This window comes from Cupressus sempervirens, chromosome 11 (assembly GCF_028749045.1).
Source record: "Cupressus sempervirens isolate cs-2001-9-10 chromosome 11, ASM2874904v1, whole genome shotgun sequence".
In the NCBI taxonomy this organism is placed as follows: domain Eukaryota; kingdom Viridiplantae; phylum Streptophyta; class Pinopsida; order Cupressales; family Cupressaceae; genus Cupressus; species Cupressus sempervirens.
The window spans coordinates 217171154-217187960 of NC_143128.1; the positions used below are offsets into that span (position 1 = coordinate 217171154).

The 16807-nt window shown below is 34.1% G+C and overlaps 1 pseudogene; it reads right to left on the reverse strand.

The window, feature by feature from the left end:
- Nucleotides 1–2242: 2242 nt before the first annotated feature.
- LOC149528938 (DNA topoisomerase 2-like) lies at nt 2243–7605 on the reverse strand (annotated as a pseudogene).
- Nucleotides 7606–16807: the final 9202 nt, after the last annotated feature.

A 16807-nucleotide genomic window follows, 5' to 3' on the forward strand; every position in this document is an offset into this window, starting at 1 on the left:
ATCACAAATAGACCCAATGGGGTGATCAAATCACCATATGGTATTGAAGAAATGGTTCTTCCTACCACTACCCAAATTCTATCTATTTTTAAATAGTGTTGTGTCCTTTGCCTATTCAAGACCTTTTCAAATATAAGATTTAATATTTTGAAGTCAAAAGTAAGGAAGAGCTCTAGGCTAGAGAAAGAAAAGAGATACTCACTTTTGATGATTATATTCCAAACTTTAGCTTCTCTATACACTCTCAAGATCTATTTTTCTAGGAGAGAAAAAGTCATAATATGAACGATTCTACTACATAGGCCTTCCCACTTCTTGGTCTTAAAAACCATGTCCCAAGACACAAAAGAAAACCTTGGCTTATACTCAACTCTATTCTAGAGAGAACAAATTTAGTTTTCTTAATGGCCTCCCCATACTTAGCTGGAAATTTGAAAAATCTTAAAGAGCATAGATCAAAAGTTTTTGCAAAGTCTCCTTTATAAGGAAAATATTCTTGGCTTGGCTCAATGGAGACCCCTTCTAGCTAGCATGTTTTTTATTAAACCTATCAAAGAGAGAGGATAAAAAATAATTGTGAGGTTTGAGCTCAAGAACAAGGCCAAGGTAAGAAGTGTAGAACTAGAATCAGTATGCAAAGAACATTAACAAATGAAGTAAACATTCACAAACCAAAAACTAAATTCACATATATGCTTAGACTAAGAAAGAAAATAAGAAGTGCAAACCTCACAAGAGAAAACACTCCATGCTTTCTTGATTCTGTAGATGTGTCCTTTTGCTGTGGATGTATGCTCAAGATGCTCAAAAGCTGCTTCAATGGAGATGGGTAATGGCAAGTTGGTAGCTTTGTGAGCTCTCAATTTGGCATTATAAGGGTATGGTTGATGGCTTTGGTTCTCAAAATAGCATGGTAACTTTAGCTCAAAGATTGTTGATGAAATGGCTTGGGATGGGATTCAATTTATAGGCTAAGGGGTAGAGAGATGGAGGGCTTAGATGCAAGGATGGATGAAGGCTTAAGGAGGGCTAAGATGCACTCAAAGGGGAGCACATGGATTGTTCTTGTTTAGAACCAATGGGAAGGTGACACTTGTCACAAGGAGGATGAGTGTGAGAGGGTAGGGTAAAGGGTTGGTTAAAGTCATGATGAGTGGGGTTGAGTATGTAAGAGGGATGTAAGAGGAATGAGTGTGGAAGAGGGAAGAGTGTGGAAGATGGGTGTAAGAGTCATGAGTGGGCTTGTAAGAGTCTTTATGTTTTGTAAGAGCACTCATGACTTAGTGGTTGGGTTTTTTGAGGGGAGACTTTGGTTTGGATTAGGAAAGTCTTAAACTTGTTTAAGGAATGTGACAACATTAGGGGGTGGATTAGGCTTGGGTTTAGGATTAGATTAGGGATGTTAGAGATGTGCAAGTGGATGGCATTAATGAGGGTGGGTGAGTTAGTGGCTAAGCTTGGTTAGTATGGGTGGATGGGGTGGATTAGGCTAAATGGAGGATTAGAGATAGGTTAGGGGTTTTTGAATTTGAGGATTTCATTTATCAAATAGATTTATTTAATAAATGGGGATTTTTGGAATTAGATAGAAGAATAGGATTTAATTGATAAATAATAGATTATTTGATTTATCAATTAGGACTATAGATGATTAATTAAATTAATCACCTAGGGGATGACATAGGATTAATTAAATAGAAATTTAATTAATAATGCCTTTTTAGATAACTAAATAGGATTACTAAAATAGTGTAATCAAATTTAGGTGTCTACAAGAAGAAGGAAGACAATTAATAGTGCACGACTAAATTCTAGCAATTTTCTATTTTCTTTCTTCTATACTACTGATAAAAGAAAAAAAGATCTTTTATCCCAATTGATGAGTATTCCACTCACCATAGAATAAAGATGGAGAGCCTCCTTGACACCTTAACAGGTCCCAAATAGAAGACTAGCCCATAACCACATAATTATCAATAAATTTTTCATGGGATCACACAAAAAGCTTGGCCTCTTGCAATTCGAGTGCCTCCAAGATTTTAAAGCAAATGAACTATTAGATTGTAGAGTATATGTTAGGAACATAGAAGATGACATATGCAACTTTTAAATTTGAAACATACATAATTATTTCAACTTCCAAAATCACAAATGGACTACTTACATCCAACTCCTTGATGGAATTATCAAGGTCATTTAACCATAATGTTTTGGGTGATTTCCTTTTTAGCTCTTTGACATCCTAAGTAAGTTTGTCATTCTCACAACATAATTGTTGAATTGTTTCTAGTGTCCAAGTTCCAATTGACATGGAAAGAAGATACTTATAATCATGAGCATGAACACCATTCATTGTCTCATTAATATCACCTTTAGGAGTTTCTCCATCTATTCTGCCTCTATAGCTTTTATCTTTTTAAGAAACATAGTAAACCCCTTGTTCTTTAACTCAAGCAACAGTTTTGCACGTTTCCTTTTTCCACTATAATTTCTCCATTAACAACTCCCAGAATGAACCTAACTTTGTTATCCAACTTAAGTAAATCACTTTGGAGATTATCTAGTAGAACTCTCTACAACCAAGTGCCAATACAATATCAATATCATGCATTACGATAATTTTCAATTCACTTTGATGAAAATATTCAAACTCTAAATAGATATCACCAAAATGAAATCTTTTTTATTCATAATTTAAATGTATTTCAGCCAATTGAAACTCAAATAAACTTTGTACAAGAGGAAATGAAACTCTTGTCCATTAGCTGATTATGAAATGCAAGCAAAAGAGTGGCAAGGTATTTAGAAATTAATCTCTCTATACAACCTTTTTGCATCAATATTATATGCGTATGGCAACAGGGGAATGAAGTGGAAAGAGAAACTTCCCCATTATTATTAGGGATAACTAAGCAATGTTAATAGGGATAAAAAGCATATTGGGGTTCTCTGAGTCCACAAGCCATAAAACAAAAACGAAGGTGCTTTTAGATGATGATTGACTATACAGGAAACTATGGTTAATGGATTAACTATGTTCATTAAATTGTCACTGCAATACTTTTTATTCATAATTATGTTAAAATTCAACAGAAATGAAGTTATGGTGGCATGTGGACTTCACCGTCTGTTATTTTATAGTTTTCTTATAGAATGGTTTGGATTTTGTATGGTTTTCATTTAGATAGTGATCAATTTTGAAAACCTACAATTAAAATCATGGAACTAAAAAATTTGAAAGGAAAACTGCCAAACTATTCATTCAGTGGAAAAATATATTTATAAGAAAGCCCTGGATCCACATTACAACAACAAATGTAAACCAGCTCACTTTATCCCTAAAAAACACATTGAAACTACTACCAAAATTGTTCGATGATTTTACTAAACCAAACTATAAACTTATTTAATGAAACTAACTTGGTCTTATTAAAGGTATGAAGTATCATTTAATATAATTAGTTCACTTCCTTAACATAAACATTGAAAATAATGCCACTGCGCATGCTCAAGCACTAAATTATATTGTGACTTCCACATAGAATTAGGATAAACTTGCTCTTATTGCCACACTTTCCTTACCTTAACCTTTACATTTAAACTACATTTCAATGTTAGACCAAGCCTACCTATCTTTTCACATACAACTCCAATCGGATGTGATAAAAGCACTCCGGTACTACAAGACAAAAAGTAATAATGTTCAAAATTCATCCCAAAAATGTCACTCATATATAAGAAAACTAAAACCTGTAGGAAAATTAGATATAGATTAGCTTAAAGAAGGTACTTTTCTCTAGAGTCTCATATTTTTGAATGACACCATTTGCATCAAAGAGATGCATGTTGCTGGTACTGATAACAATGGTTAGCTTAAATTTTTTTGATAGACCCTCTTGAAGAGAATTTTTCATCTTTTCCTCTAACAATGCTAACTCAAAATGGATCCTGGTATATGTACTATGATTATCAAGTTCCTAAAAGATAGATATTCTCATGTTAAAACTAATAAAAGTATTGTTTTTAGGCACAACATATTAATATATATTTGCAAGTAGCATACCATTATGAATGGACCTTTATCTTTATTGATAATCATGCTTGTCAAAAGGATCTTGTAATCATTAGTCTACTTATGAACGGGTAATTCAATAATTCTCAATGTGGTATTGTCAGTCTTCTCTATAATACCATTGATTGTATAGGTCACACCATTCTCCTTTGCATCTGTCCATTCAATCTTTCCCTGAAAGCATAACAGTGACAAAACAGATGTAATTTCTCAACAAAATACAATAGTCTAAACAAACCAGAAAACCTCAAATAGCATATGGAATGCACATTACCTTGAAACCCTTGTACCAAGGCTCCATTAGCTAAATTGGTTCATCATAAGCAAGCATCTTACATTTGCAACACCATCCCTTGGATTGTAATCTAGCACAAAGGTACTCCAAAACATTCCAATCTCTTCACTTCCATTCACAAGTACCATTCCAGTATGATTGGAACCTACCTTAAAAATAAAGGAAATAACAACTAAACATAACCTACAGGTGATAAGATGAAGTAAAATAAGAAGACCAAAAACACTCTATGCCTTGTTGCTATGGTAGAACACCTCTGGATGTACAAAAGCATAATCAAAATAAAGATAAAAGGATAAAAAATAAATCCATACCATGCCGATTCAATAGATTGACCATCTTCTTCCAAATAATCTGTGAGAACATCATCTTCTTTTGGGAACAAGAAGCACATTATAGGTGACAAGCATTTATACACATACCGAGGACTTTCTACATCCTTACAACCCTATTAAAAATAAAACCATCAAATCATAACCAGTCATTGTTTCTTCACAATAAAAATATGCATACTTATTCTTCTTAAAATTCTTACTGCATTCCTAGTTCCAAATTGATTGACTAGAAGTAAAAGGTTGATGTTGTTACTTTCAACAAGGTCTTGTGTCATTTCAATAATTGTTCTTGCAAGGCTCTTCTTACCATGATGGTAAGAATAATGCTCTAAGACATATCCGGCAATCTACACAAGAAATAAAAATGTCATGTGAAAAACTGAGTGCCAGTTAGTGCATAGAAGACACGCAAGTGAAACATGTGCTACAAGAGCAACCTTTGCTTGTTTGACAAAATTCTTCTTGAAACATAAAAAATTAATTTTCCTTTGCCCTAGCTTCAAGCCATCAACCATTGATGGAATAAATCTTTTCAGATCAGCCCTCGAAAATAGGATGAGCTTCTTTTTCACAAAATTGTTATAAGAGATAAGTTTTTCACTCTGGTCCAAATACATCCCATCCTAACAATGTGGTATAAGCTCACTATTAGTATCATGGTAAAAACGTTTCAGTTAGTTAAATTTTTTATTCCAATAGCTCAACACTACCTTCATCACCTCAAAATGTCTAAACCATTTTTTTCTAGCCTTACTCTTCTTCTTGCTGGAGGCTAGTTCAATCGCATCTCCATCTTGCTCATTAATCCATTTCTTTCCAGATTACTGAAATACTCCTTACCCTCTTTAGACATACTGGTAACCACAATCTTTGTAGTCCATGGAATAATTTTTTTTTTTTGTAACACATCTAATTAAAGAGCCAAAATTTAGAACATAAAACAAAAATGATCCAAAATTAACATATAGTACTTTATGGTCCAACCTGATATTGATCCACTTACTGAATCTCTCCAAGATTTATACTCTAGAAGGGTGTAAAAGGATAGTACATTCCCATTCTTGTGTGTTTCCTGCATCAACAAAATGAATATTTGGATCAGCTTAACACTTTTGAGAGATTCCTAGATCGTTATGTAAGCTTAACATGCAAAAATTCATGCATTGGATCAGCTAAAATACCCTATTCACAGCAACACCTATGCTTAACTTAAACTTAGGAAGAAGTAGATAAATGCAAAGATGCATGGTAAATCTTGGCTACTAGGCCATTTCAAGTACCTATCTACAATACATCTCTCACAAATGGAGTAAAGAAGGAAAACTGTATCCAGTCCTAATAAACTTTTCAAATGAGAGAATGCAAGAAAATAATCATGTATAAGTAATGAATGGAAGTTAAGTAGGAGAAATTTTTCACAGAAACTCAAATTGTGATATTGCTATCATAGATGAGAGATGGATTCATGTGAAGCACTACTCATTAAACATGGGTCAATGAGTTGGATTCAAAAACTACACAATTAAATTTTGATAGCAATATCACAATGGATGGGTGGACTGAGGATATACATCCACTAGAAATATAAAATAGATATTCTCCCATAAGAAATAAAAAGTGAACAAATATATATATATATATATATATATATATATATATATATATATATATATAATTAATGAAGTATTGCCTATGCCAATGAAGAGTACTTGAAAAATAAAAAGAATCCAATGTCATGCTTCCCTTTAGAAGAAACAAGTCTAATGGTTTATGTACATGAAACTCCAACTACAAGAAGAGAAATGAGGGAAGAACCCTCATGATATTTCTATATAAAAATTGATTGAGTGATGCCATGTTAGAAAATGCCACACAAAATTAGGTAGTATCCCAATCAATGAACACGACAAATCAAGACCATGTGAAAACTAATGAACAACCTGCAAAGGAAATGATGGTTTGGAAATAGTAGTGAAACATATGTCATTAAAGAGGAGAGATAATACTCGTGTCCAAATATGCAATATGAGACTTGCAGAATTTTTTTAATATACTAAAGTATTCCACAAAGCTCAATCTGAAATACTTATATGGTGGTTTTGTTGATTAGCAATGATGCTAGTCATTTATTTTGCACAAGGAGTCAATGAAGGGAAATTAGAATATTTGCAAGGAGAACATAGGGTCCACCATGGGGATTCCCTTCTAAAACAACAGACTTGGCTAAAAGAAATAGTATTATATTTCAATGCAAAACATCACTTCTTCACTCTCCTATTAAATTTAAAATTCTCTAACTCAATAAAAAACTCGCTTGACCATTCCAATCCATTAACAAGGAAAGTAGGCCATTTCTCTTTAAACTGTCATTACAATCATAGCGAAAAAATCCCCCAAGGCTTGGCGTAGACCGCACAAAACTAATCTTTCCAACTTCCCCCGTGGGTTGATCAGGTAGTTTTTCCGTAGGTTACGTGTTTTTCCTAGGTGGTATAATGGGATTGTGTATTTCCCAGTTGTGTTTTTTCCTACTAATTCAAATAACGAGATTCATTAACCAACATATTTGTTACAACAAAAAATATATATCACTCTGAATTCAAACAAATAACTAAATCCTTATTTTTATGATGAATACCTGTTCTTTCTCTGAGATAGTAAGCATGCACAATAACCTGTGTTTGAGAAGATACGATGTCAAAGACCTGATTGAAAACTATTATGCAGGAATTAAAACTAGCATTATTTGTGTAGAGTGCACTATTAGAACTTCCAACAAAATTTGGAGAATGAATGCCACCTCCTTCAAGAGAAGATTCATATCTATACATAAAAGTAGCTGCAGATGGCAATACAACAAATGATTCATCCATTTCCCTTGTATCTTGGTTGTCAGATACCATATTAGCAACATGCCTAGGAATGATTTTATATGTATGTCCCAATGGATGATTAATAGGCTGATGTGGGCCAGCTGTTGGAATAGACCCATGGTTCTGAATTCCGCTTGGTCATGACTGAGGAGGAAATCCAGGTGCATGATTCTTCTTCTTGGTAAAAATGACAAATGAATGGTCCATTCTACTAGATCAAAATACACTCGCAGTGCCATGGATTGATGATGCATATAACCCTACAATAAATTCCATAGTGGGTTGTCAATAAAAATTTAAAAACTATAGGTTCTATTAGACATCGAGACTGAAACTGTATTAACCAAAGTTTCCAGATACATCCCCTCTCCCACACAAATATGCTTATCTGCATATCAGATACTAGATGCAGATATGATAATCCTAGGTGTGTTACAAGCATCATATATAGATAGATACTTATACTATTATACAAGCCCATATATGTGTTGTATCCAATGTGTCTTGCATAAGAAATCACATCATCGAATGTTGTTAATTATCTTGAATAAGTTTGCTATATAATTATATGTATAGTAGAGATATATACAATCCCTTAGAGTAACACAATCATTTATTTATATGTATCGTGTTACTCCAAAAAGGGATTCATACGTGTATGAATTAGTATATATATGAATTAGTATAAATCGCTTTTAGAGTAACACAATCTCTTATTTAGAACACTAATTATCAAGCAAACAATTCACATTTTTGCTTATAGTAAGTTAAGGCTCTCAAGAGCTATAAAAAGGGGCATCAAAGTATTGTGATGGGTTACTAAGTTTATTGGTTCCACATGCAAAAATAATCCAGATTTGACCTATAACTCTCACCAAAATTTCTACTACTATTAGGAGTAGATTTGTATATTTCAATATTGCAGTTGTACATAAACTCTTCCACCAACTATAGATCACATAGTGACTCTCATGTCCAGTCAGAGTTGTAGATTGTACACTATATTGTTTTGACACTATATTCTGAGAATACATATCACATGTTATGATTGGAAATCATCTCTTGGGTATCATCATACCACACATTGTTGTCTACTATTTCCATGTAGGAAGTTTCAAGAACAATAAGGTAGCAATTTTATGATAACTTCTATTTGTTAGAGTAAAGTGTTAATTTAATTTCATTTATTAAATGTGCTTTACTCACTTCTTAAGATTTCACTTTATGCACCTTTTGCATTCTCATTTAATAATTATTAAATAACATTTACCTTTTAAGTTATCCTTTTACTTTTTTTGTTACCCTTTTTAGGTTTTAATCTCCTCCTATAAGGATAGATCATTTGTAATTATCTTACATCTTTTTCATTTTCGAGAATACAATTTGCATATTTTCAGAGCAAAACCCTTGCCTCCTCTTGTCTTTTTCTACTCTATGATAGTTTTTTTACATGTAGGTATTCTTTGAGATTTGTGAATTTGTATTGCTCAAATCCTTCATGGTATTAGAGCTAGATCTATTGTAGCTTGTTTGGTATTTGGAGAAAAAGTAGAATACGGGTTTAATAGAACATATCTAGATTTTTTTGGGTATTCTTGTGAAAATAGGAGTTTTTTTGGTTTTTTGGAGCACTTTGAGGCCAAATAGACTCAATGGATGGATTCAAAAGGCATCAAAACCCCAATTTTTATATAAACTTTATCAATTTTGGACAACATTGATTCGAGAGGCAAAATTGTTTTGCATAGCAGGGTCATACGACCTCTGCAAAAAAATTGCAAAAGTATGTCAAAAAATTTGAAGTGGTTTTAAAAAAAACTACCAATTGTCACTAAAACCACTAGTGGTAGTAGTAACTGCTAGCAGTCCCATAGATCGTAGTGGCTCCGGTGACCACCAGCGCTATGACTTGGCCCTCTTGTCACCGCCACCGCTGCCCTGACTCAACTACCTCCTCCCTGCCCAACACCATGGCCCCACCACAAGCTATTCTTTTGGACTCTCTTTCCATGTGTTGCTCCATCAATGGTGGGATATTTTAAAATTTATTTTTATTCTTTTTTAAAGAAAAATAACTTTTTATTGCTTTTGGGGGCCCTGTTGGTTTTTTTGTTACATCTCGAGCATATGGGGGTCTTATTTTGATCTAAAAGAAGCACTGGAAAGTTGGTTCCAAGATGAAGACAATGGATCAGGTATTTTTGTATTTTTTCTAGTTTGGTACCTATTTTGGTGCTTGAAGTTTGTTGATGACTTCTATCTTCCAGGGGGCATAACTTTTTCATTATAGCTCTATTTTTCATTTCAAAAAATGTGTCAATATTTTTTTTTGATAACTTTCCATATTCTCTATCATTTCACTAGTATATGGTACTAGGTATTTGTGATTCATTTCTGAGGATTTTTTTCCTCTTCACTCATTTACACATTCTTTCTATAAGTTGGGGTTTGGTTATTTGCATTGTGGGGGGTATTTTTATGTTAATTTATGTTATTATATCAGCATATTAGAAAACATCAAAAAACCCTTCTAAAACAATGGTGTAGACTTGTACTTTTCTAGATCTACTGACCCCTCACAACTACCACACTTGGAAGACCTCAATGACTTGGCTTCTTCGGTCAAAAGGGTTGTGGTTATGCTTAGATTTTGTATAGCCCATTTTTTAGAGGCCTTATGAGATCATATAGCACCAAAACAAGATAGATGAGACAATCAGATTGATTGCATTATAGGTATCAGATAGTCTATAGTTTCTTTTGGATGGGTGTAATACTCTTCTAGATATGTGAACCAAGCTTCATGGCTTGTTTGGTACTATGAATGAGTTCATGGCACTTTAGATAGAGATTGAGCTTACCTCTCTTGTACCAAATTTCTTTTCGACTATTGATGACTTCTTGATGAAGTTTAATTAACAAAGATTTGTGTTATAGGGTTGTGGAAAGATGAATATTGATGCTAAGTGCGTCTATTTGATTCTCTCTAAGCTTTGAGGGAATTTTCAAATTTTTCTTTCCACCTTCTATTCCACCAAAGATGCTTTGTGAAATAGATTTTCTATGCCTACTTTTGAGGTCTTTTGTGATCTCTTGACTAGAGAGTAGTTGAAGCTTACACAGTTGGATAATATGACTGGTTCCAAGACTAAGGCATTGGTAGCTTAGACATCTAAAGGAAAGCCAAAGTAGAAACTAAAGTATAAGTCAGATTCAACACGCAGTGAGAGATCCTCCAAGCTTACTCCCAAATCAGATGCTTGGAAGCCCTCTTAGAAGGGTAATTATTCTAAGTCTAGTGATTCTTCCTCCAAGACTAAGAAGTACATAGGTGATCCTTGCAAATTTTGTGGCAAGGAAGGACATCCAATTTCTAGGTGTTGGAAACATCTTGAGGCATTAGAGGAGGCCATGTATCATTCTAGTATTGCTTCTCCAAAGCCTCCACCTCATCCTACAAGGAAAGGACATGCTCTTTCTCCATGAACATTGTCTTCTATAGCTTCTTGGATTCTTGATCTCAGATCCTCCCATCATATGACACACTCACTTGATTTGGTTACCTCACTCTCGCTCAGAGTGTTACTACACATATTACAGTTAGTGATTCTTCTTAACTTTTTGTCACAGATTTAGGAACTATCACTTTAGAAGGTGGTTCACTACAAGATGTTCTCTTAGTTCCAGCTATTTTTACGAACCTCCTATCTCTCTTTCAGATTTATCATTCAGGCTCTAGAAAGATAGTTGAGTTCTCACCACATGATGTGGCTATTGGAGACCTCCATGATCCCAAATTGATTATTGCTATAGGGAGTGTTGATCTCCAATCTCACTTATACCAGTTTGATGGATTTGAGAGCTCTAATTCTATAGGTGTTTCTGTCATTGCTCATGTAGATATAGTGAGAAAGCTTTGGCATGAACATTTTGGCCATATCAACTACATATATCTACAACATATGAGTACATAAGAGCTAGTGATTAGGTTTCCTTAGATCTCTTGTACTAATGGTGTGTATTAAGGATGTGTACTTGGCAAACATCACAGATATCCTTTCCCAACAAGTAGATCCACATGTCCTAAGGCACCATTGGAGTTGATACACAATGATCTTACGTCATTTCCCACTCCATCTTTTTCAGGTGCTTGATATGTGCTCACCTTCATAGATGACTTCTAAATTACAAGTTTGATGTCTTTGATTCCTTTCAAATCTTTAAGACATTTATGGAGAAGTAGTTTGGACTTTCTATCAAGTGTATACACACTAACAATGGAGGGGAATATGTGAATTAGTCTTTCACATATTTTTGAATTGAGCATGGTTTACAGCATCAGTTCTTAATTCCCTATACACCTAAGCGTAATGGGGTTGTAGAGAAAAAGAATAGGACATTACAAAACATGGCCAATTGTATGATTCAGGCTAGATCTATGAGTTCTTCATTCTGGACTAAACTTGTCAATTGTGCCAAATGCCAACTATATTCAAAATGAAATGCCTCACAAGGTATTGTGACACATGACTCATGAGGAGGCTTAGACTCATATCAATCCTAATGTTTCTACTTTCAACATTTTTGGTAGTGAGGCTTGGGCATTTTTTCCAGATGTTCAATGGAAAGACATGGAGAAAAAGAGTCGATAACTCATTTTTGTTGGCTAATGTGACGATGTGAAGGTGTATAGGTTGTTTGATGATGGATACTCTATCCCCAACTTCTTCCTCACTACTCAGTACTTCATCTACTCCTCTAAAAGATTACACACTCTCTAAGGAAGATATAGATATTGACCCCCCTTCACCACCTCCACTAGATGTTCTATGTGTGCCCAAGTGGGATTGTGATACTATTGATGCAATTGTACTTTTGGTAGGTGATCCTATAGATGCTCATCACACTTATGCTCAGACTGTAGGTATTGGTCTTTTGAGTCATGTTATTTTAGATGATCCTTAGAGATTTTCACAAGCAAGCAGATACTGAAAGTGGGATAGGGTTAAAAATGAGGAGTACTCTTTTTTGATAAAGAACTACACTTGGGATCTTGGTCCTATTTTGAAAGGAAGAAAGTTGGTTTGGTGCTGGTGGGTGTACTGTACCAAGTATGTTGTAGATAGTTCTATTGATAGGTACAAGGCACATCTTTTGTAAAGGGTTTTTCATAGGTTGAGGGTATTGATTTCTCTAATACCTTTTCCCCTATTTCCAAGATGAATTCTATTCACCTTGAAATCTCTCTTGTAGCTTCACAAGGATGGATAGTTTTTTAGATGGACATAAAGACTGCCTTTTTGCATGGAGACCTTCATGAGGAGATCTACATGGAGCAGCTTCATAGTTTTTTGTAGGAATCTTCATTAGTATGCTAGCTTCAAAGGTCTTTATATGGTCTCAAACAGGCCCCTAGGGCGTGGTATGAGAAGATGGATTCCTTCTTGCTTGCTTCATAGTTCATTTGACTAGTCATTCTAATCCTACAGTTTACATTCAAGGTCATGGGGTTGACTTATTGATACGTGTGCTCTATTTTAATGACCACATCATCATAGGAAGCTTAGTCTCCATGATACAAGGTGCTCAATAAGCATTGAAAGAGCAGTTTGAGATACCAAATGTTGGACTTTTGTACTATTTTTTGAGCCTAAGGTTGGTCAATCTTCAAATGGGATAGTTATACTACAAAAGAAATATTCTCTTGATATGCTTTAGATATTAAGCATGCTTGATTACAAGCCTACTCCCACACCTTTTCATTTAGGTGTTGTTTTGTCCACCACTAGCTCTACTCTTGCAGTGTATTCCACTTTATACAAACAACTTGTGGGTACTTTGTTGTACTTGATAAACACATGTCCTGATATTTCCTTTGTGATTGGCGTTGTCTCTCAATTCTCCCATGATCTTCATGAGAGTCATTGGCTAGCTTCCAAATGTATCTTGAGGTATATTAGAGGTACAACATGATATGAAATTCACTACACATTAGGGGATCCTCACATTGTTGCTTTCACAAATTCAGATTGGGTTGGTGATATTGATGATCACAAGTCTACTTCTAGTTTTGTATTCTGTCTTGGTTCTAGACCTATCACATGGTCTTGCAAGAAGTAACATGCTCACACATTATCATCTACAGAGGCAAAATATAGGGTAGTTGTATTGGCTAGTCATGAGGTTTTATGGCATTGACAGTTGATGACAGAGTTTGGATTTTCTCATGATAGTCCCACTTTTCTTTGGTGTGACAATTAGAGTGCTATACCCATTTCACACAACTCAGTTGAGCATCAGCAAACCAAGCATATTGAGCTTCACATACACTTCATCAGGCGCCTAATTTAGGATGGCACTTTGAGGTTGGAGTACATTCCTACTAGTTAGTAGGTTGTAAACATCTTCACTAAACCTTTTGCATCCCCATAGTATCTTTAACTACGTTATATGCTTGGGGTGAAGGAAGTTGTCCTTGGGGTGTCTCAGTGATGAGTCTTTCCATCCTTATTTTTCATACTATCTCTTTTTGGAGTAGAGTTTTTCCCTTTTGGTTTTTTCTATTTATCCATTTCATTGAGATTTGGTTGTGATTAGGTACCTGATTAGGCCTTGTTGTTGGGACCCAAGTTTTCTTTCAACATTGCATTATAGTTTCCTTGCTCTTTCTGCATTGTTTGTAGTTGCATTGCTACTCATCTTAAGTGGGGTGTTAGAGTAATTAAATAGTTTGATTTCATTTATTAAATGCTCTTTACTCCCTTCTTAAGATTTCACTTTATGCACCTTTTGCATTCTCATTTAATAATTATTTAGTAGTTATTAAATAGCACTTACCTTTTAGGTTACCCTTATTGGGTTTTGATCTCCTTCTATAAGGATAGATCATTTGTAATTATCTTACATATTTTTCATTTATGAGAATGCAATTTGCATATTTTTAGAGCAAAACCCTTGCCTCCTCTTATCTTTTTCTTCTTTTTGAAAAGTTTTTTACATGCAGGTATTCTTCAGGCTTTGTGGATTTGTATTGCTCAAATCCTTCACTATTAATATAGTGTCCACGACTACTACATAGAAACTCACACATGCCAATTTTGTTTTCAATAAATAGTGAAAATATTTGATTACACCTTTTTGAAAGCATATTCCCTCTAGATTACTCCCTTTTTAGAGTAATATAATCCTTTTTTAGCGTAACACAATTCCTTATTTAGAATACTATTAAGTTGGTGATAGATATTTTTGTTGATAGTAACTGAAGTATGGTTTCCAAGAGATGCAAAAATGGTGTCAAAGTTTTGGGACATTTGACTGCAAGTCTATTGGCTATTCATGGTATCCACCTTTGACTCAAGTAACTCTCACCAAGTTCCTTCTATTATTAATTAGGAACAGATTCACATATTTCACTATTGTAGTTTTTCTTAAACTCCCCAATAAATTATAGATACTCAGTTTCTCCCCCATCCAATTATAGTTACAACTTATACAAGGTGTCCAAGGAAGATTTTTGAACGTGTACAAGTAGTTGGAAGACAAGAGGACAAATTTGTTTATATTAGTTGGGCAACTATCTCAAAGAATAAGTGTATGAATGTTATAGTTGAATAGTAATTTGATGTTATGTAACTTCACAAGAAGTCAATGTTGGATTGGCTAGGTGTATCAAGGAGTTAGCTTTGTGATGTGATATGGGGTCTCTTAGGGTTGAAGAAGTGGAGATCCCAAGGTTAAGAGGATAAATTGGTGAAGGGTTTATAGGAGTATTTTTGAAAGGGAGACAACCACATTCGATGATAAAGTGTTGCCAATAATAGAAGGTATACAAGAGATGTCATTGAAGAAGACATTAGGGTGTCTAGGAGGAGAGTTGGAATTTTATTTGGGATCACAAGGTGTTAGTTTAATGTTTGATGGTGTCATAGAGAGTGGTGTGAAGAGCATGCAATCAAAGATGTGAATGAGATTAGGTTTGAGGATGTTACCAGACTTGATGAAGAATTGAGATCAAAGTTTAGAATAAAGTGATGTTATCAAACTCTCATCTCAATCCTTCATCAAGTATGATAAAATTTGGCTTAAGCCTAATCTCCTTCACATCTCTGATTGCATGCTCTTCACACCATTCTCTCTTCAAGTAATCAATGGAATTAGGTGATTCAGAACCAAAAGGAAGTAGATTCATGTCACCAAGGTTTCATAGACTTTTGTGGCTGTCAAAAAGAATTAGTTTTGTAATTCCCTTCATGGTATTGGCATGAACCTCTAATTTTCATGCAAGAACCTTAAAACAATCTACTTTCACCTCTAAAAGGAATCAAGACTTGGTCTTATCTCCTATGCACATTTAAGCATTTTTTGCCTCTGTAACCTAGCTAGATACATGCTTGAATTGCTTAGGACTTGCCAGGAAAAATAAAAAACCACATATTTTGAACTCCAATCATTTTAGGCATATAGTATAGGAGGTCTACTTTCATTATCACAAGTTTTAGACAATTTCAACTGTGGTAGCATAAGTTAGACATCATTATGCAGGGGACTATCTAGTTATGAAAAAAAGGGCATTCACTAAAAAAATTAAAGAAAATGCAATCACAATTTTACAAAGTTCAATCATACTCTGTATACACCTAGGGAATAGAAAATTCTAACTAATATGTATGCCTCTTCTTACCCATACATTATCCTTTTCGCATTCAAACAAGAGTGCCAAGAAATACAAAATCACAAACTTCACAAGTAAAAAAGTCAATTTATTCACCTTACTTACCTCAAAAAATGATTTTTAATACATAGAATGTGTATATGAAACTATTGAAACCCAAATATTTTGTTGATGTGTTCTCCAAGAATATGGGAATCAGTGTTTTCATTTTCCTTCTTTGATTAGAAAGTCAAGATTCAATTTATTTTTTCAAAATACTATTATGTAGGATATATCATATGATGTACTTGTTTTTAAGTTGATTAGGAAAAAGGCTTTTAAGCCCAAAAATTCATTCTTGAAAACACTCACACTAAAAAAATGACCTCACGGTGGGAAAGGGGAGAAAAAAATTGTGAGAATGGTTATATGTCCATCATAGTATAATTTTCCTATTGTAATAGTTTGAAGCTTATAAAGGTGAAAATGTTTGTTAAATGAAGAAGTTTAACATCCTCAAAATCATAATTTCATCAAGAAGATGACACCGACATCAAACATGCAAATAAATTAGTACTAAAC